Source organism: Theobroma cacao, chromosome 3, assembly GCF_000208745.1.
Source record: "Theobroma cacao cultivar B97-61/B2 chromosome 3, Criollo_cocoa_genome_V2, whole genome shotgun sequence".
Classification (NCBI taxonomy): Eukaryota; Viridiplantae; Streptophyta; class Magnoliopsida; order Malvales; family Malvaceae; genus Theobroma; species Theobroma cacao.
In genome coordinates, this window is record NC_030852.1 from 2,933,240 (window position 1) to 2,939,401 (window position 6,162).

The following is a 6,162-nucleotide window of genomic DNA, read 5'->3' on the forward strand; positions in this document are numbered from 1 at the left end:
CTTTTTTCTTTATCAAACTTCTTTTTTTTATTATTATCCAAATAAAGGAAAATTTAAACTCATCTCATTAGAGATAATGTTTTATTCATCAAAATTTTCATGCCATGGCAATCCCTTACATTAAAAATGTTATTCCAATTGTTAAAAATTTAGGTAATAGATATCACTGGGTTCACCATTTTTGTCTGTTTGTTTTCTTGGGTTGGACTTTTTGTATTGATTATTAAAAATTAAACTATTGTAACATATTTTGTCTTTTTTTTCTATTTATTGAAAACATTAAGCTCGAATCCCTCTTTCTCTAATAAAATAAATTAGTAAGTTTATGCTTTACGGAAAAATTCAAGTTTTAATTAATTTAAATTTTTTTTAAAAATAAATTAAATTAATTATCACATTCGTGCATATATATATATATATATATATATATATCTTAAGAATTAAATTGATATATGAGTGATATTTTAGAGAGATCGACTCTCATTCAACATTTTTATATTTACTACTTTCCAATATATGAATATAATTAAAAGTATATCAAAAGTAATGAACATAAAGATAAATAAAAAAGAAATCAAAATCCTACATCAGGGTTAAGGGGGAAACCAAAACCCTACTTCAAGGGGTAAGGGAGTAGAACATATTAGAATTAATGGTTTCCATATTCCACGTCTCAACATTCAGATTTGAGGCACTTCCATGCTTTTGGTGGTAACATCAAGGGTCGACGTCGTGGGCTCCTCGAATGATCCTTCAGATAATAGAAAAGGTTTTGGAGGTACCTCAAGTAGCTCAACCTTACCTTCAAGCATCTCCAAGACCTTACTTATTGAAGGTCGATCGATGGGCCTTATCTGAATACACCAAAAAGCAACTATGAGCATCTTCCTTACAATTCTTTTCACTCTCAGAAGCATTTCCTAACTCTACATCCTCCCCTTTGTCAAATTCATTGTAAATCCATGAAGGGAAATATATTTGACTAGATTGTTCAGTAAATATATTCAAATTCCTTCTCTTTCCCACCATTTCCAATAACAACATTCTAAATGTTGGGATTCGACCGCATACTCGAACATGAAAATAATCAATAATTAAAATAGTAACGCAACAGAAAAAAATAAAATAATATTTAATTAGAGAAACAGTCGAATCTTATAAGATCAATGTTTGTGTTTTTCATGTAATTTTTAAATCAATAATGAACACTCATAAGTTTAAGGGTTGCAGACCTTACTCTGGATATCGTAATCAAGAGCCAATTAAATCCAAATATTTGCTTCTTCTCCTTTAGGATTTGTCAAATCTTTAGCCATCCAAGTATTTGGCCTCTAACAGTAATCCACATAGTGACTGAATAAGACCTTCTCAAAAGTAAGATTTTTTTTTACTTGTACTAGCAAGTATTGTTTCTAAAACAAAGGACCAAAAATTCTTGATGAATCTTATTTTTGTCAGAGAAAAGAAAACTATTTTCTTTTCTTATTTTATGAAACAATTGAGAAGTGGTTTGGAGGCTTCTTATTCTATTTTGCTAATATAACATATTTATATAGCCAAACTAATTTGTAACTCTAAATATAATAGTTGTATTTTAATTTAATTAAGTCTCTGAAAACTTAATTAATTTCTCACTTTATTTCAGTCTCTTTCAATTAAGTTTAACTTAATTAATTATCCTTATTTAGTTTTAATCATGTCACTTAATGTATGTGACCATTAGGTTTCTAACATGTTGGCAATAAATATAAATCATAATCAAATATCAATTTGATAATTAATTTATATTTATAGATCATGAGCAGCATCTAGCAATACATCATGACCACCCAAATGTTAAAGAGTCAATTAAAGAATTTGACAAAACCTTTTAGTGAGACCTTGTCAAGCTCGATTAAAAAACGAGTTTTTTTGTCCCATTTGGTTAATATTGATCAATGTTAGTGTTATTTGGGGTTGAAAAGTAGAAATAATTTGATTCTGGTACATTTCGAAGTATAGGGGTAAAATCCTAATTTTTTTATCCCGAGGGCAAATCGGTAAATTTTTTTTCCCAGCACTTGTCAAGGCTAAGGGATTTTATTCATCCTGTAAATGGATAAACATGAGAAATGTGTGGTGGAGAGAGATTGCTTAATGGCTAAGTATGACACATGGACCAATAGAATGGTGACATGTGTCAAAATCTCATCCATTCATTATTTTCTTTATAAAAGGCATAAAAATCAGCCCATTTCTCCCATAGTGCTCAGCCAAACCAGAAGAGAAGAGAAACCAATGAAGAACAAACCCTAGGTGGGAAAATCAAAGAGAAAGTGTTGGAATTCAAGGAAACAAGCTAGGTAAGTTAAAATTTCTTTTATTCTCCTTGATACCTAGCTTACCCATGCTTTTTGTTCTTGATTTCCATGGTTGAATATTGAGTTATCATGATGAATTCAATTCTGAAAAATGGTATGGAAGAGGAATTGTTGTGGGAATAATTTGATTTTAGACTATGTTAGTGTTTAGGGATAGTTAAGCATGGTTATGAACAAAAACACAAAATAAATATTCAATTTCTCTAGGGTTCCTTGTTGGTCGAACCATGAGGGCTGAATATCAATGGGAGATTGTTTTTATTTCAAGGAAAATGGCTTGGAAATATGATGAATTAAGGTGAAACGGTTATGCAGAAAAATTTTGGTGCTAGTGCACCAAATGACCGAATTTTTCTATAAGGAACTGTGAGGGTTCTAATGCTGAATTTGGCTTTATTTAAATGGTATGTGGTAAATTAAGGTATTAGAGAAGAAATGGATTAATTTGGAGTGAAATTGGACGCATTGGCCAATTTATCGGATGAAAAATCGACTTAGGCCACTACCGGGTCTAGATGGCTACCCGTGCATTTTTCATTTCATATCATATATATATCGAGCCTGAAATAGCTTATGATTGTTAGACACAATTTAATTGGAATATGTGTCATGGATTATGGCTAAGTGGTGAGCCATTCCATACGGGTAAACGACTGTACCCGCAGATTGAAAATAGGAGTATTTCTACTCCTAATACCGGTGAGTGGACTTGCATTTCAAACTTGTTTTGGGGAATATGAAAGATTCTATCCAACTTGTCTTAGAAAATGTACCTTGGGAACAAGCTTTTAGTAAAATGATTTTATATTGTGAAAATGTGCTATACAATGGTTTATGTGTTATCAAAATATGATAAAATGCATGATATGCATTGGATGCTTATTTGCATTTTGATTCGGACCCAGCTATGTGCGAGTAGGAGTGCACATAAGCCGTTGCTGACCCGGCTATGTGTGAGTGGGAGTGCATAAGCCGTTGCTGACCCGGCTATATGCGCATAAGCCGTTGCATATGAGATGATGATGATAGGATGGTGTGCATGATGATGATGATGGGATGGTGTGCATGTTAATGACGGGTATATAGTTGTAAATGCAAATATGTAAGCATTTGTTTTGTTGGAATTTGGAAGTTTACATGTGTTACATGTTACTATTGTTATTTTAGTAGGATGACTTGTGTTAAGGGAAAAATGAGACTTTTTCTTTGATGTTCTGATTCTCGCTGCAGCGAAAATGAAGTTCGCTACAGTGAGAAACTTTCTGTCCATTTTGCTAACTTGTGGGTTTTTGCCATATATCCCATTTCTTTGGTACCATAGTTGAGCATAGATTTTTGTAAAGTGATTTACTCATGTGGGGTTTACATGAGGGGTTTAAAGGAGCTAAAACAATTGCATGGTTTTGAGAAAATGAATGCATCATGATTTCGATAAACATTCCTTATGGTATGCTTGTTTCCATCTTGTTCACTCACTGAGTATTGTACTCACGTTTTATTAGAAAAAAAATTCATGTTTTTAGATCAGGTGACTGTTGGACCATAGATCGAGGAGTCCCCGTAGTGCATCTCCTGGGTATGTATCTGGCATTCGATAGTAATCCTTTTTATTGTAAATGTCTCTGCTGGAAGTCATGGGTCTTTTTGTAGTGTGAATACAATCTAACAATATGAATATGTGTATGCAATGTAAATTACTAAATACATGACTGGTATAGTGCATGTATATTATTATCGATAATGCCATTGTGTTTTGGCTATGTTCACACTCGAAAAAAGGTGTGTGTGTGTGTGTATGCATGATATGATAAATTTGTTAAGCAAAGGTAAATGGATAGGCTTGCTTGGGCTTAGTGAGCTATGCTCATTGAGCTCATGCGCCGGTCATGGCCTGAAAAATTGGATCGTGACAAAATTGGTATCAGAGCAAAGGGTTTTACCCGATCCTTGGGAACTCTCGCATGTGAACAGGGGCGAAGCGTGACTCTCCGCCCAAGGGCTTATAGGGTTGGATGCTTCGTGATCTTCCACCCTATGAGTGTTCTGATTGGTACCGTTTGTAGCCTCCGTAGCGAAGGGGTTGAGTGGTACGTCCCTCCCTAGTGACAAAAGTGGTATCAAAGCTCTAGATTTGTTTAGGTCCTAGGGCTTTCAATTGTTGGTCCAGCGAAGTGTCGAGTTTTTATGTGGGAACTTCGATTGTGAAGTGTGAACCGTGACATATTTTACGATCAAGGGACCGTATAGATTCTCAATCTTAGAAACCATCTTATCTCTTTAATTGTAGTTAATGACAGGTGTTTGCTCTTATCTAGGTAAGAATGCCACCTAAGACACGGGCCATTTTAAGACAAGTGGGAGAGCAAGATGCCCGTACTGAGATAACTAATAGGACATAAGCACCCACTCGTAGGGGGTGAGGTAGACGTGGCAGGATCGCTAGGCCGGTGAGAGCGAGTACGCTTGTGAATAGGAGAGAAGAATACTTGGTGGTATCTACTCTTTTAAATGAGGTATTTGTTACTAAATAAGAAAATAAATCCTACGTAGCTCGAATCAAGGATAAAAATACCTTAGTGAATTTAGTGGTGTTAGACACCTTAAAGAGCTTAAGGATCAATTGGAGGATCCTTATGGAAAGAATGAAAAGATGTTTACCAAAGGCATAGATGAAATGTTGAGGTATGGAAATAGACTTTATGTGCCAGATAATGATGAATTAAGGAGAAAGATATTGAAGGAGGCGCATATGGCAACCTATGTGGTACATTCAGGAGCTTGGCAACGAGGCTGAGTGATACTGCTTTCCAAGTGCTCTGATAGGTATCCTTTGTTGCTTATCGTGAAAGGGAGAAAAGGCTACCCTGAAGGGTGGAGCCACCCCTAGTGACAATGTTGGTATCAGGATTTAAAGGAGGTGACGTGGGAAGTTGAGAATGAGATGCGGACAAGGCATCCACACCTCTTCGATATGTAAAAGTAAGTCACTCTACATTGAATTTAAATTCGGGGATCGAATTTTTATTAGTGGGAGAGAATGTGAGACCTTGTCAAGCTCGATTAAAAAACGAGTTTTTTGTCCCATTTGGTTAATATTGATCAATGTTAGTGTTATTTGAGGTTAAAAAGTGGAAATAATTTGATTCCGGTACATTTTGGAGTATATGGGTAAAATCATAATTTTTTCGCCCCGGGGGCAAATCGGTAAATTTTTCATCCTGGACTTGTCAAGGCTAAGGGATTTTATTCATCCTGTAAATGGATAAACATGAGAAATATGTGGTGGATAGAGATTGCTTAATTGCTAAGTATGACACATGGACCAATGGAATGGTGACATGTGTCAAAATCTAATCCATTCATTATTTTCTTTATAAAAGGCATAAAAATCAGCCCATTTCTCCCATAGTGATCAGCCAAATCAGAAGAGTAGAGAAACCAAGGAAGAACAAGCCCTATGTGGGAAAAATTAAAGAGAAAGTATTGGAATTCAAGGAAACAAGCTAGGTAAGTTCAAATTTCTTTAATTCTCCTTGATACCTAGCTTACCCATGCTTTTGTTCTTGATTTCCATGGTTGAATATTGAGTTATCATGATGAATTCAATTCTGAAAAATGGGTATGGAAGAGGAATTGTTGTTGGAATAATTTGATTTTAGACTATGTTAGTGTTTAGGGATAGTTAAGCATGGTTATGAACAAAAACACAAAAGAAATATTCAATTTCTCTAGGGTTCCTTGTTGGTCGAACCATGAGGGCTGAATATCAATGGGGGATTGTTTTTATTTCAAGGAAAATGGC

At 34.8% G+C, this 6,162-nt stretch overlaps 1 pseudogene; it reads right to left on the minus strand.

Annotated features, from left to right (window-relative positions):
• LOC108661112 overlaps nucleotides 681-6,162 on the minus strand; it is a 15,752-nt pseudogene continuing 10,270 nt past the window's right edge.